The 15,349-nt window shown below is 36.7% G+C and overlaps 2 protein-coding genes across 2 annotated transcripts in view; one reads left to right on the top strand and one right to left on the bottom strand.

The window, feature by feature from the left end:
* Positions 1 to 15,349, bottom strand: part of LOC138699638 (UDP-glycosyltransferase UGT5-like) — a 63,171-nt gene that overhangs the window by 10,455 nt on the left and 37,367 nt on the right. The gene's annotated exons all lie outside the window — the stretch shown is intronic.
* LOC138699634 (UDP-glycosyltransferase UGT5-like) overlaps positions 8,528 to 15,349 on the top strand; it is a 28,876-nt gene continuing 22,054 nt past the window's right edge. The window contains exons 1-2 of the mRNA XM_069825664.1: positions 8,528 to 8,578; positions 13,948 to 14,132. The gene's annotated coding sequence lies outside the window, so the exon portion shown is untranslated. The remainder of the gene's footprint in view (positions 8,579 to 13,947; positions 14,133 to 15,349) is intronic.

Here is a 15,349-nt window from a genome sequence, read left to right as displayed (position 1 = left end):
TGTAAACCTCGGTCGAATTATATTTGTTTCTTTGAAATGATTATTTAGATACTACTGCATTATGTTATTTGTTTTATATGCTACCAGTATCTTGTATTTTATTTTTCCGAATGGAGTTTCAATTTTGTATGTAATAAAGGTACACTGTCTTTTTTTAAAATTGTAAACTTTTAACTTTTTAACTCCAGAAAGATTTATAGTATTATTTTCTTAGTGATAAGTACCAGTAATGCTTCCTTGTATCAGTTGTATTAATACTGGTAAGTGAATTATGTCCTTGTTCTGGACTCTTGGATTATGACAACCCTAGCAGTTTAGCCTTCAATGGATTCATTGAAAGTTCATTTGTTTCCCCTGACTACGGAGCATTCATGAGCGAAACATCCTCTACATGTTTGCACTATATGGCTTTTCTAAGATTTTCAAGCAAATTCGGGATTTAAAAAAATTTCTGGCAGGATAATAATAATAATTTTAATCATTAAAATCTGTCATGTAAGTTATGAAATCCAACAAGGTAAATGGAAACTCCGAAAAGTGACCATCAGCTATCAAGTAGGCAACCAGCAGTCAACCATTTTAAATGCGTCCGAATTGTATACGAGGTAAGTTTTAGTTTATGGTAGTGAAGAATGGATATTACGAAAATGAGAGAGGGAGAGGGAGAGGGGGAGGGGGAGTGAGTGAGAGAGTGAGAGAGAGTGAGAGTGAGAGTGAGTGTGAGAGTGAGAGAGTTTTTTTTTTTTTTTTTTTTTTTTTTTTTTTTTTTTTTTTTTTTTTTTTGCCACAACATGCCCCATTATAAAAGTAATATTACATGTTTTAGTTTTCTTTTAGCTGTATGTTCTATCTTAGCAGAGGTGGTTAAAATTTATTCACTTTCGAAGTTGGAGGTGATTGTTTTATTTAATGTACGTAGTGTTTTTTTTTTTTTAATCCTTCTCTAATTTATGGATATATATTGTTACTTATATATATGTTTAATCCCAAAAAGAAAATAAAAGTGAAACTAAAACATATTTACATCAGTTATACATCAGTTATCATTTGATATATATACATTGTATAATACTTATATACAAGTGTGATATTGAGTTTTTCTTTTATATTGAAATTCTAATTCTGCAGACTTAAAAATATATATGATACATTTGCATCTCATCTGACTCGCGGTATTACTGCAATTTGTCGAAGTCAATCGATTTAATGAATCTTAAGAATGCATTTGTATATCTTGCTATGAGGTTACTGTAAGTGGTTGGCCAATTCCCTCTGCTAGATACAATCTGGTTCTTCAGAATTTTCCTTTGTCTTTCGATTATTTTGCATTCATGGATGAGATGGTGTGTAGTTTGCTCTCCAAGGCTGCAGGGGCACATTGGATCGTTTGCTAATTTAAACCTATGAAGGTAAGCTTTTGTTTTCCCGTGCCCTGTAACAAGTGCTGTGAACTCTGGTGATATGGGGATTTTCAGTTTTAGTCGTTCTTCTATTGTTGGAAAGAATAATTTGCATATGGCACTATTCTGTGTGTTTTGCCATTGACTCTGCCACTTTTGAAGACATTCTTTCCTCAGCTCAGTGACGACTGATGTTACAGGTTTCCTGTTATAGATTGTAGGTAGTTCACTATCTTGGGCTGCTTCTTTGGCAAGTCTGTCTGCCAATTCATTGCTTCTATACCAATATGAGCCTTTACCCAACCAAAGTGAATTGTCCAGTTGAGGTCCTTAAGTTGGCGAATCTTCCTTCGAATTTCTTCTATTATTGGGTTATGTATAACAGTATTCTTCAGTGAGGCAAGCGTCACTTTGCTATCAGTGTGAATGGCTGCTGTTTTGTTGTCGTTAGTACAGTTGAGGAGAGATTGTAGTTGTTCCAAGGACTTCAAAATGGCTAAAGCCTCGGCTTGATTGTTTGAACAATTTTGATGTAGTCTGTACTTAAATTTCTTTGTCAGAGTTCTATTTACATATATTGCTATTCCTGCACCTACTTTGTCTTCAATTTTGCTGCCGTCTGTGAAGATATGTACATGGTATGTTGTTGAGCCATTTATTTCATGTATTTTCGTCTGTCGTGCTGGGTGTGACCAGTCTTCAGCAGGTAGTGGGAGATCATAATCAGATCTTCTCTCTACGTGGTGTTTTTCTTTGTAGAGCTGCACTTTTTCTTCTATTACCATTCCTATTGGTGGCATACCAGCCATCACACAGGAGGCTTCAAAGGAGATAGTTCTATAGGCCTTAGCCATCTTTATATTTATAAGCCTTTGTACCCTCTGCAGCTTCCGAAGGTTTGCTTGTTTATTTATAGAATCATCCCATACAGGGGCTCCATACACAATCGATGGTATCAGCGCTCCCTCGTAGATTGTTCTAAGTGCCTTATGGCCTAGACCCCAATTAAGTTTTGCGGATCTGCCTAGCATATGGATCAAAGTGGTGGATTTCTCTGCTACTTTATCTATATGTTTGTCGAAAGTCAGTCTGTGATCTAAATGTATTCCTAGATATTTTATTTCTTCAACCATTTCCAGTCTACTGTTGTTTAAATAAATGTCGATGTTTTCGATTTTCTTTTTCCTTGTTATTAACATAGCTTTTGATTTGCTGTCATTGAATTCTACTTTGTTGTCTCTTGCCCATTTCTCTATTTTTGCAAGGTCTGAATTTGCATACACTTCGGCTTCGCATGGGGTATTTCCTGTTGTCAGTGCGTGCGTGCGTGCGTGTGTGTGTGACGCTTAGGTTTTAACAGTGAAAATATATTTCGTCTTGCTTTCCAATATTTCGTCGTAAAATCCGCAAAAGTCTCAAGAGATTTACAATTTTCCATGTATTTCATGTCAACATTTTAGTTAACTTTCGTCATATTAATGTAAATCAGTGGCGTATACTGGTTAAAGGGTCTGGGCTACCGCTGACCCTATTATTACACAAAATATATCTAACAATTACTTTAATTTTAATTACTATGGTAAAACTAATAATACAAAATTATTACATTATGTTATATTATAAACTTTTTCTTTTGTAATTTCCTTGGGCCCCTGATGTAAATACGAGTAAGTGGTGTAAATAAATGTGTGTACCTATTTCTCCACTTGTTTTTAATTTATTTCTGCTCAATCTCCTCTTTATATTTTGTAATTTAAATACGAGTCAGTAGGGCTGAAGTTCTCTGCACAAAAAACTTATGCAGGCGATAACAACACAGTAAAGCATCTACTAGATCATCTAGTTAGTTGCTCTCTGGTCTTCAATATGGCCGTTATGCGAAGAGAATGAAGAAATTAACCAAAAATACCTCTCTAAATTCCTGATTCGCATTTTTTATACATATTTAGATTCTACAAGGAAAAAAATCTATATAAATGTTGATAATATTATTATCATTATACCTTGAAATTGTGATCCACATCACAGCATTCTTCATAGTTCTTGATAAAGTAGTTTAATAATTGGAAATAATAAAGAATAAGAAAAACAGCAACCTTACCACAGCTTACATACGTTATCAGATTGACATATCGAATAAAATAAGTAGCACTGATTAACTTTTCAACTCTTTTACTATGTTAACTTTTAGGAAATTACCTGGCTGTCTAGTTTCGAGGTGTCCAAAGCCTAGTCAATGAAGAAAGAAACAAGTAAGCTTACACGACTCTCAAGTCCACTAGTATTTTGTCACTGACGAATTTCCGAACATTTCCCGAGTTGGTTATCTATGTTGATATTGATGAGCTGCATACAAAAATAAACCAAGCAACTTACTTTATTTAAAGATTAGTTCCATGCGCCTTGTCTTGTAGGTTGCAAATTTTTTAATCATCTTCTTATTGAAATCCGATATCTCGTTTAACATAATCTTTACAATGGAAAACATAGTAAATGCGGTCAGTCTCTCATCTCTCATCGTATTTCTAAGATAGGATTTTACTCTCTTCAAACACGAAAAGCAACGTTCTGGTTTGGAAGTTGTCATTGGTATGGTGATAGCTATGCATAGTAGTTCCACAACTTCTGAAAATGAGGCCTCCAAGTTCTCAGATAGAAGAAACTGCAAGAGCTTGACTGCGTCACTGATATTTCTGAATTCTTGTCTCTGATACAACACAGTGAGTTCCGTTTTTAGTTTGTCTTTATCGAACATTGGAAAAAGCTTCACACATACATTTAGGTCATTTTCAGGAAATGAGCTTTTTGTAGCATTCAAATTTTTCTTAACACAGAAGAGAAGATAATATCAGATGATCTATGAACTGGAATCGGGTGTTAGCTTGTGTGATAATGAGGACACACACTTCCTTGGCTGCCGCAACCCTTGTCTGAATCCCTTTGACCTTACGACGCTTTTTAGGGTTTTCATTTTCACAGATCACGCTGCTCAACTGTGCACCATTCCGTATTGTCTGTATGGCGTTAACAAAGCTTGATATGCAGAGTCAACCTCGGTAGCATAGTCAGTTGCGGGTTCGATCCCGGCCTGGGTCGATGGCATTTAAGTGTGTTTAAATGAGACAGGCTCAATGTCAGTAGATTCACTGGCATTTAAAAGAATCCTTCGGGACAGAATTCCGGCACACCGGCGACGCTAATATAACCTCGGCAGTTGCGAGTGTCGTTAAATAAACCATAATTTAATTTTTTTATATGCAGATTTGAACCTTAGAAATATCTAACTGGCGATGTTGTAGTTGCTTGTATAATATATCTACATGATAATCAATAAATGAAAAAAAAAAAAAAAACTGAGCCAGAAATTGAATTCAGGATCCTCAAGAGTACGCACCAGGGCGCTTGCCTCATTTATTGTGATGTTGTTAGATGTTTCAGATTCCATTATGGTTTGAAAACTTTCTAGCAGTGGCTCCTTCTTCTCATGAACAACATTTACTGTTCTTATTTTAAAACTCCATCTTGTTGACTCAGCTGATGGAATTGTCTTTGAAACACATTAATCTAATACAGACTGTGTGGAGATCGAGAGAAGAAAGCAGGGGTACTGGATAAATTAGCAAAAAATATGCGAGCCTTTGAATTTTGTTTAGCGGCTCTTTCCATTATGAGATTGAACCGATGGGCACTTAATTTCACATTTCTTCTGAATTGTTAAGGTACTGAACTGAATAGACTGTAAATATTGTACAGAATTAAACAGCAGCGCCTGGAAACTCTGGATTCAAGGCAAGGGGCAGCAGGGCGAGGGGTAAAACTAACGCGCAAAGCATCCGAGACGAGACTGGCAGCTCCAGGGGAGGAAGTGGCTTCACCCTATAGTCCTTGTCTCTGGTTTCGCTCTGGCAGCACCAGGGGATGAAGTGACTTTACTAACGATTGTGTGCATGTCAATGAGAGGGAAATTTTATAAAAAAAATTCGAGCCACTAAATAGAGACTATATAATAAATGTATTTCACAACATAAAACGAGACAAGGGCCACAAATGTCTGGGGGCGCTGCAGCTCCGCAGCCCCCTTCGAAAGCTATGTCTGGTTATATTTAGACAAGTTGCTGTATAGAGAGAACGATATGAAGTTTTCTTTGCTATTAAAGAATAAGGAATTCAGCGGTTTGAAGATAGATTTTATATTTGTATTCAAGTTAAAAAATGAGGTGACAATGTTATCTTTGAAACGTTAACAGCAATGAGAAAAGTTCAATCCATACTGCTTCTAAGCAATGCACCATTGATTCCTCCCTCTTTTAGATCAACACTATGCAACAGGTAAGGACCCAGCATCTATCCCAAATTCTGTAAGCTGGAAAAGTTTTATATTCAACTGGAAAAATCTGCTTGCGACATCAACTTTCTAATTGTTTGCAGATTTAAGGACTAACGCAACGTAAGACAGACAATTGTTTAGTTATTCACACAAGGCCCTTTAGAACAGTTAGAGATGTACACACTGTTATGACACGACAGCCCTGGACATTTTTGTCATTGGTCCTTCGAAATATATGAAAGAGCGCACACAAATGACCTTTCAGTCGTTCTAGCTTTCATTTCGTTAGCATTTGCAGAGAGTACTATTACATTTGAATTAATACGTCTGGGGGTGACAATGCCGGCACTGCGCTCAGCCTGAGCTTACAAGCCCGCCTTTTCCCCCTTTTCTACACTATATATAGTACAGTTTTTCTCTGTATGGGGTATCATTCTCATCGGTGGGGGGATAGTGTTTTGTCATATTCTTATTGCTTGATTGAAGGATAATGCTTGAATTAGTGTTGGTACCAACGTACTAATGATGGAGAGGATGTATACTAAATTCCAGATTAGAAAAATACTGAGATAAAATTTGATGCGAAATGTATTACGCTGCTTTGATATTATGTAACGTGATTTGTCATCTTATTGCAGCGGCGATCTCTTCATGTGCGTTCAGTACAGTCTGGCAACATAGAAAGTACGAACTTAGTTTAGTTACTACAAAACAGGCATTGTATTCTACAGGGACATCATTTTATTTTAACTAACATTTTTAATATTAACCTGGATATACCTTTAGAGAACCGGAAACACCGTTCGCTACCCCCTTCCACAACCGGAGTTCGATGATACTGGCGTAAAACACAAACAAATCACTTTACTAGGTATAGGAGAGAAGAAAAGTACTTCATCCATTTACGTAAACTAGGAAATATCGCGATTCTGAGTTCGATAATTTTCATTAGGTTTTTATTTAATCAAAATGCAGTACTCTATTAAGAATAAGTGTTTTTACTCACGAACTCAGTTATCCATGCGAACGTGTTCATTATGCAGTGTATATTATACTGTCTACACCACATTAGCGTACACTATAGAGAATGAAGTTCAATTGAAAAATTATCATAATATTGATATTTAAACACATTTTTGAAAATGGTAGCCGTTCATTCCCATAGCCTACAGGCTTCAGTTCTTTTGTGCATATTATCGCACTATAGACTATTGCATCTAATTCCAATTACCAGTTTCGTCCTTCGTACTAGTAACTCATGTTGAAATAATTCTGTACCTACTCTACAAAAGAGTACCTTATGTACTGTAAATTCAATCTTCACTTCTGCCCGACCCGCACAGATAAAATTACTCAGACATGCTATCTACTGTTCGTCCAAGTGGTTATGCCGCAGGATCGTAGAAAGGAGGGAAATCACGTGACAATTAATTAACGAGGCCCTTTTATTTAAGTTATTTTAAACAGTTGTATAATATTACGTAAACGTCCAATTCCTAACAGAAATTAATGTTTTCAGAAAAGAGCTAAGACAGCCCTGCTTTTACAGAGAGGCGTGCAGAAGCAGGTGGGGGAAATCGAGATGCGACGTAGGCAAACGGACAGTACCTGTGCGAAAATATGATTCAATATTAAAAGTTCTTTCGTCACTGGAAAATGCGAAGATATTTCTGGAACGTACTATACTCAGTAACTCAGTGCTGTTTACTATAAGCGGCCTTGATTGTGTCTGGAGAACAGTTGAAACTTCATTAGTAGAAGGGGTGGGAGTGAAGTACATTAAAAAACTCAGGTACAATAAAAATTGAAGTAAAAATAAAATGATGTCCCTGTATAAACTTATAAAGTATTTTTTATGACACCTTGTTAATGATTAGTCCGATTTTTTTCACACAAGAACGATGTGGATGTAAATAAACATTTGATAATTGCATGAAAATAAAATTGTATTATGCAGTCGTCTTAAAGCTGCTGCACGTACAGAGTCCACCATGCTACAGCATAGACTCCGATCTCCACGGTGGCAAATATACTTATTATGGTCAGTAAAATAATATACTAAGTACGTACAGGAGAGCTATCTTTTTAGGATTACAAAAGAGTGATACAAGTCTCGGCATTACATGCGAACTGGCATAGGGCATAGGTTATATTATCCTCTGATTGAGGTTCTTTCTGATACGTAGCCTATATCTATTATCAGACAGTACATCTCACTTGACGATATGTGTCAGAGAAAGAACAATTTTATTTGTGCGAGATCGTGCGTATTTGCTTGTTTTCCGCACAGAACCAATACGCGGTAAGTCTGAAATACCACATTCAGTATTCCCAACGTAACACACATAACAATTTTCCTCTTCTTACCGCTTAAGCGCGACATTCATTTTACTGCTCTAGGCTTTTAACATATTATTTTTAGAGACGTTTAACATAATAATAATTATAAATTGGAAACTTACCACTACAATTTCACTTAAATTGCAATGTTAATTATTGTTTTTAAATATTGCAAAAATTAAGTAAAGTCTACTACTCCACGAAACTTATTGCATTCCCGATACAAGTAACATTAAGGAAGCCGTGAAAAAATCAACGAGATTCCAGATGCCGATATTATTACTGCAATATGTTATATAAATAATATGGTTAAAATATTAAAATGAAAAATAAATCATTACATAACCTTACCGTTTAAGTTCGCATTTATAGAACTAGGGGGGAAAAAAAAAAGACAGACGTATATCACGGCCTGCTGGAGTATAGATATTTTTGTTTTCTAAAGTTGCCGTCATTAAACAGAAACCAAGATAGAGATATCATTGCAACTAATTAGAAATTCGTCTTTCAGGTACGTAATAAACTATCTTCGCACAAAATAATGCACGATACACGAGCGGTATGTTTGTTTTCATGTTCTCGGAAATTAAAAAAGCTCAACTACGTTTCGCTTTTTCAATCTTTTCCTCGAACATGAAAACGTCAACATACCGCTCTTGTAACGTATATTACTATTTTATGCTTCTGAAGTCTGACTGGTGTAATATGTAGCAAGTCAACTACGTTTCGCTTTTTCAATCTTTTCCTCGAACATGAAAACGTCAACATACCGCTCTTGTAACGTATATTACTATTTTATGCTTCTGAAGTCTGACTGGTGTAATATGTAGTAAGTCGGCGATATATGCAATGGAGGGTAAAGGAACTGGCCAACCTACTCCACTATCTCATGGTCTAGTTGCTTCATAAGTGGTGCCTTTTTGGTATCACTTGTGAGGTTCAGACCTGTCTTCGGACAGTTGACTAATCAACAAACATGTTACATTGTGACGCAAGTTCTATTTGCATGTAATGCAACAGTATGGGCTAAAGAAACCTCGCCTACTTTAGACAGTTAATATCAAGTTTGTGAGAATGGATTTGTCATAACCAGGGACGACACTTTGTCCCAGCATGGACGGGTTTTACGTTGGTTGTTACTCGCCTATATTGACGCCACGGAGGCCATGGGTTCGAAGGTATTGCACCGTGACAGGAAAGGGCAACTTGTGTGTGCTGCGCCGGAGAACGAACGTACGTTTGATTTGTTTAGGATTCAAACCTTTGCTGCTGTGGTGTTGTAAATATGTGTGAATAATATTGTAAACCTGTAACTAATCAAGGCATATGCTACCCGCATACTTATTATATGGCAGTGGTAACCTATAGAAACGTTGCATTTTTGTTCTGCCGATCTATACAAGCTGGACTGCTCGTATCAACTAGTAAACGCAGGTACTCTATACACTAGTGATGGGCGAAGTTGTTCTTTTCCCGGAACAGTTCCGACGGTTCCGGTTCCGAAAAAATACTATGTTCCAAATAACAGTTCCGAAATAACAGTCACCAGTGGTGATGAGTCGGAGTCGTTGAGTCGTTCAAACGAACGGTACAGTACCCTCCCTCTTCACCATAGACAAATAACACCATGCAGCTCACACTGGAGCACTCATAGGCATGACATAGTACACATTCTTATCTATAGATGGCACTGCAATGCACATTCGAATCGATTTTGGAAAATTGCTGTGCATGCGGACAGAACTCAAAAGCTTAATGTTAGTAATTACACAGCTGTTGACTACAAGGACAGAATACAACACTTTGTTTTCGTACATAAAGTTATAAAGACATGGTAGCCAACTAAAAAAAAATAACATAACATTTAAAACATATGGTATGTAATTTCTGTTCTCTCTATTACATAATAAAAAAAACAAATCATTAATTTTTATTTTTATTTTTACTTTTCTTAATGCACAGTTATAATAATAATAATAATTATAATAATAATAATAATAATAATAATAAATATTACAATTTCATAAATAAAAAAGATATATATTGGCAGTACTGAAACCTGGACACCCCGCAGTGGGTTAGTAAAATGTTGGAATCGCATCTTTACCAAAGTGTAATTTAAACTTCGCATTAAACCTCGCTCTCCAAATCAGTACTTATATGGGTAGTTTCCAACAAATAATGCTACAACATTTTTGTCGTTCTTTGATAACAGAGAAGATAGCACAAAAACTTGTGCTTGTCAGACTTAACCTCAACAAACGACATACAGACATTGTAACTAAACCACTCATTACCATTTACGACTTTAACCTTTGTATAGAATCAGCTGATCAATGAATTAATAATAGTATGCGTACTTTATGACTTTGTAGAATGTTTATAAAACAGAATTAGTCAACTAATGGTGAAATAAACCATAAAGCGGGAATCAATATTACAGATTATTGAATACTTACTATAACATTACAGATGATTGGCCAGTCTTACAAATGTTGATATTAAAGTTCGCGCCACCGCAAGGATTTCAATGTCCATGCGCCCCCCTCCAACCACGTGAGAGTTTCAAGTACAGTGTAACTGCAGCTGTCGTTGGTTCATCGGAACAAGCTCCGACGTTCCGACTGTTATCTCGGAGTCGGAACATACCTTGTGCAGCGCGGTACTGCGAGCCCGCAACAGCTGGGCAAGTGAGCAGCTCGGAGTCGGAACACTGTTATTTCGGAACAGGAGGTTCCGACCTACTGTTCATTTTTGCAACAGTTCCGAGGGAGTCGGAACATACCTTGTGCCACGCGGTACTGCGAGCCCGCAACAGTTGGCAAGTGAGCAGCTCGGAGTCGGAACACTGTTATTTCGGAACAGGAGGTTCCGACCTACTGTTCATTTTTGCAACAGTTCCGAGACCGGAACAGTTCCAAAATAACTGTTGTGTTATTTTTTACCCATCTCTACTATACACCAGTACCAGTGAACCTCGTGGCGAACTGGGACAAAGTGTCGTCCCTAGTCATAACCCATATCTGCATTGTGAACGTACTATCATAAATCTCTATTCACGATTTTATCATATTTCACTTCTATCTAAATTGTCAGTAGGCTTAACGATCAACCGTAGGCGGAGAGAGAAAAGTTTCCTTAGAGGGACAAAGCAAAACCATAGAATCCCGATATAACAAGATTATGGGGGACATCATTTACCTCCTCCGCCCGTTATAGCTTGACCTTGGTACAGTATATCGGAATATGATCATTTAATAAAGGTATTGTAAAATAAAGTAAAATTGTAAAAAAATATACAAATTTTTTCATTTTTTTTCCCTTTGTACGGAGGAAGGACCCGAAGGCTTGAACTGTAGGTCTGAGGCTTATTGTGCTTACCACTCCTATTCCGTAAATGATTGGGTAGCTGCGCTCTTGTACAAGTATACAGCACACTGCACCGTGAACTTAACCCGGGCTATTAAATGGATGATAATATGTGAATTAATATGTCCGAGGTCCAACACCTGAAATTATTCAGCAATTCTGCTTCAGTTGATTGAGGAAAAACCTCAACTAAGTAACTTATCCCAACCAGGATTTGAACGTGGGTTTGCTCATTTCATGGTCATACGTGCTTAACATTACTCCACAGCAGTACACCAATTTTACATTTACTTTATCTGTTTATTTAAAAAAGCAAGATATAGCAAATGTAAATTCCAATTATTTTATTTAATCTCGTCTTTAAGTTTACACATTGTACCGGATCACTTTTCTTTTTCCTGCATTGTTGTGCAGTATGTTATTCATATTTCTCCAAGTGGCTGCTTGAACACCTGCAGACTTCTAACACATCAGTACAGGCTGTTACAAAAAAAAAAAAAAAAAAAAAAAAACATTACAGTGCCTCCATTCCTCAAATAAGGTATATAAATTCTTATATATTCAGAAATTTAAAATAAATATTAAGCTTATAGTCCAGACACATAGTCTGAAGACATTAATTCGTCAATTTAACCACAGAAACTTAATCATAATCTTTCGAATTCAATATTGTCTAACGTTACCGGTAATAGAAAACAAAAGAATTCAGCCAAGATTGGTGGGGGGGGGGCAGTGCCCCCCATAACTCCGCCTATGCGATCAACATCTCTTTAGGGAATTGTGAAGCTTTACCTGAAAGACTAGATTTGCATAATATATACGTCACTGTGTACGTTAACAGAAAACCACAATTCCAAGTCACACAAAGTTTGTGTGCACTCGATGTGGGTCTCTGGCGTTTCGTCAGCCCACGCGAGTTATGTGGATATAAAGGGAAAAGTTGAGACGGTGTCGGGTGGAGTTCCCGGGTAGCTCAGTTGGCATAGCGCTGGTACGTTCAACCAGAGGTCCCGGAACAATTTTTCCCTTGAAATTATTCAAATCTGCTTTACAGGAAGCTTTACCTGAAAGACTAGATTTGCAATTGTGAAATAATTTGTAGCCAATAGGAGAACACGCATGATTTGGTATGATGGTATGGGAGGTGGTAAAACTCCACCCTTTTGTTTACATAAATATTTTTCTAATCTGGAATTTGGTATACAAATCGTTGCGTATATTCAGTCAACAGTACAAGACGGGTCTATCTATACTATAGGCTACTCTATATTTCTATGATATAAATACATTCCCAGCTTATAGACGCGTATGTTTTCTGTATACGAGCTATTCCATCTCAAATCGACCGAAATATAGAGAAAATTGACCTTACAATTTCTAAATACAATGGAACTTTTTTGTAAGTAGAGAACTGTGATAAAATGCTTTGTGCAAAGTTTGAGGCATCAAAACTTCATAGTGTTTAAATTAAAAATATTTAAATGTATCGTATTTTTTAAAAATTAGCAACTTTAAACTGTTGTAGGTCCGAAACCCTTTCACCCAATGATCAAAATCATGGTTTATTTTGATGCTGTGAAATTAAAGTTTATATTGACATATAAACAGATTTTCTTACTTTTTATGGAAATGGAGAAATTTAGATTTCTCCTCATTAAGACGCCTTTGCTTAGGAAAAAATATTTTAAAAATATATAGTTAGATTCCGCATTGAAAGTACAAATAAACACATATTTTTTACTGATGGTACGTTGATAAGAAAATAATGAAAATATCAAATAAAGAAAATAAATAGTACGCGCGTGAACTAACCAGCTGACTGTGAGACGGGAGTTAGCCCAGATAAGCAAGGCCAGGAGACAAACACGTGATGTTTCGTCTAGTAGTGCATAGCTGGGCTAGCTTTATCACAGGTTTTCATAAACACAGGAGTAAAATGACGCCCAATGCTCGCTTATCTTCAGCTCTCGACCAGTGCCTACGGTACTGCGCCGTTCAAGTCCAGGCGTGTGAAAATAATTTATTTAATACCCTCGAAACTTATTGTCATACCACTAAGCAAACAATGCCGAATCCCTCTTAATAATGCAAGGTTTTTTCTCAATATTTTGTTACATTTTTACAAAGGATCAAAAAGCCTAAAAGTAAGGAAAATCAGATTATCTGTCTCTCTGTACACAATAAAAATAAGGATTACTTCTTATCATATAATGTCAGCTTCAAAATGAGCTCTCGTTCAATGTTCTACAGTAAATGGCTCCAGAGTTCTGAGCGCTGAAAGAGGCTTTTTTTTTATATAAAATACGCTAAATTTGTCGCTCAACAATACGAAAACCGTTTGACTTTCGATAGTATATTTTTGCAAATGCACTCTCCGCAGCACCTTCTATAAATAGGGAAAAAATTAGAGTATAAAAAAATTCGAGGTTTTTTAGTGATCGATTTCATATGGAATAGGCCATACTATGATTGCCGCTATCATGTTACGTAATGTTTACATTCTTTTCATAGATAAGCTCCTTTGAGTACAACAGACGGCCCTTGGTAACATCTCGGTACATAGTGACGGAGAGATGAAGCGTTAAAGCAGCAGTAGCGACCTTGTCTATGGTAGCGACTTGGTGCTAAGTGATGTACATATTGAGTCTGCGAGTGGAATACGAAAGAGAAACAGGCTGGATCACGAATAAGCTAGGGTAAGTACAATACTTTCATATCACAAGTTGCAACGCAATTTTCCGCTTCACTAACAGTAAACATTCCTAAACTCACAATTTCATGAGACTCAGTTTTTTTAGCAGTTAATCACAAGTTATAAGCAGGCGTAAACATTTTAAGCAAAAAAAAAAAAAGTTTTATACGCCTAAAATAGGCTTCGAAAGTATTGTAGCCTACGTAGTCTCTTACAAATAACAATAGGGTGCAAAGTGAAATTGTGTAACTTAGTCATCTATACAAAGTGTGTTAGAAGCTGTAAAACTAGCGCTGAGGTAGTTACAGTGATTTCGGAAGTGAAAATCGTTGATTTTTTTTTTTTGTGGAGATGCAGTTGATCGTCTATGCCAGGCAAACCAAAAGCCTAAACTAAACAAACCTGACCTGACACAGATTCGTATATGAAAGATGTATAAGCGGAGTATGAAGGGAACTATCTCGGCGCTAATTTAGCCAAAGTGGTAATAGAATTAAAAGCAAAGAATCTATATTCAATGAAGTAATATTCTAACATGAATATTAATGTCTTAAAACGGTTATCGCCACCGACGTACCTCATTCGGCCTGGCCTTTGCCTCCGATCCGGAGTTGCGCCAGGGCTGATTACCTGGTTGGTTTTTTTCTGAGGTTTTCCCCAACCGTAAGGCCAATATCAAGTAATCATTGGCCTCATCTTGCGAAATACCATCTCGCTATCGTCAATCCCATCGACACTAAATAGGCCTAATAGTTGATACAGCGTCGGCGTCGTTAAATAACGAAGTAAAACAACAGATATAAAAATATTTTTGAGCATATAGATAACATATTTCATGCATCCATTCGTTTTACTGGCTGATTTAGATTCACATCAGTGGCGGCTGATTGACTGAGGCAAGTTAGGCAGGGCCTCAGTCACTTGGCTTAACTGAAATCAAATTTTGTGTTTTATATAATGTATTAGTTTTATTTGAATGAAGCATAGCCTATATCGCTGTAGAAGCATTTGAAAACTTTGATGCATATAGACCTGTTTTGCAGTAAAATTTGTTCCTGAGGCCGGGATCGCTCGTGCCGGGTCTGGCTTGTGGTGTATATAGACCTGTTTTGCAGTAAAATTTGTTCCTGAGGCAGAATCGTTCGTGCCGGGTCTGGCTTAATGCATTTCATGTCCTTTAGCGGGCTTTGAGTTTATGCTTAAAACGTTGTAGCTGAGACA

The sequence above is a fragment of the Periplaneta americana genome, chromosome 5, assembly GCF_040183065.1.
Source record: "Periplaneta americana isolate PAMFEO1 chromosome 5, P.americana_PAMFEO1_priV1, whole genome shotgun sequence".
Classification (NCBI taxonomy): Eukaryota; Metazoa; Arthropoda; class Insecta; order Blattodea; family Blattidae; genus Periplaneta; species Periplaneta americana.
The sequence above is the reverse complement of the archived record's forward strand: the minus strand, read 5'-3'. Positions and strand labels throughout refer to the sequence as shown.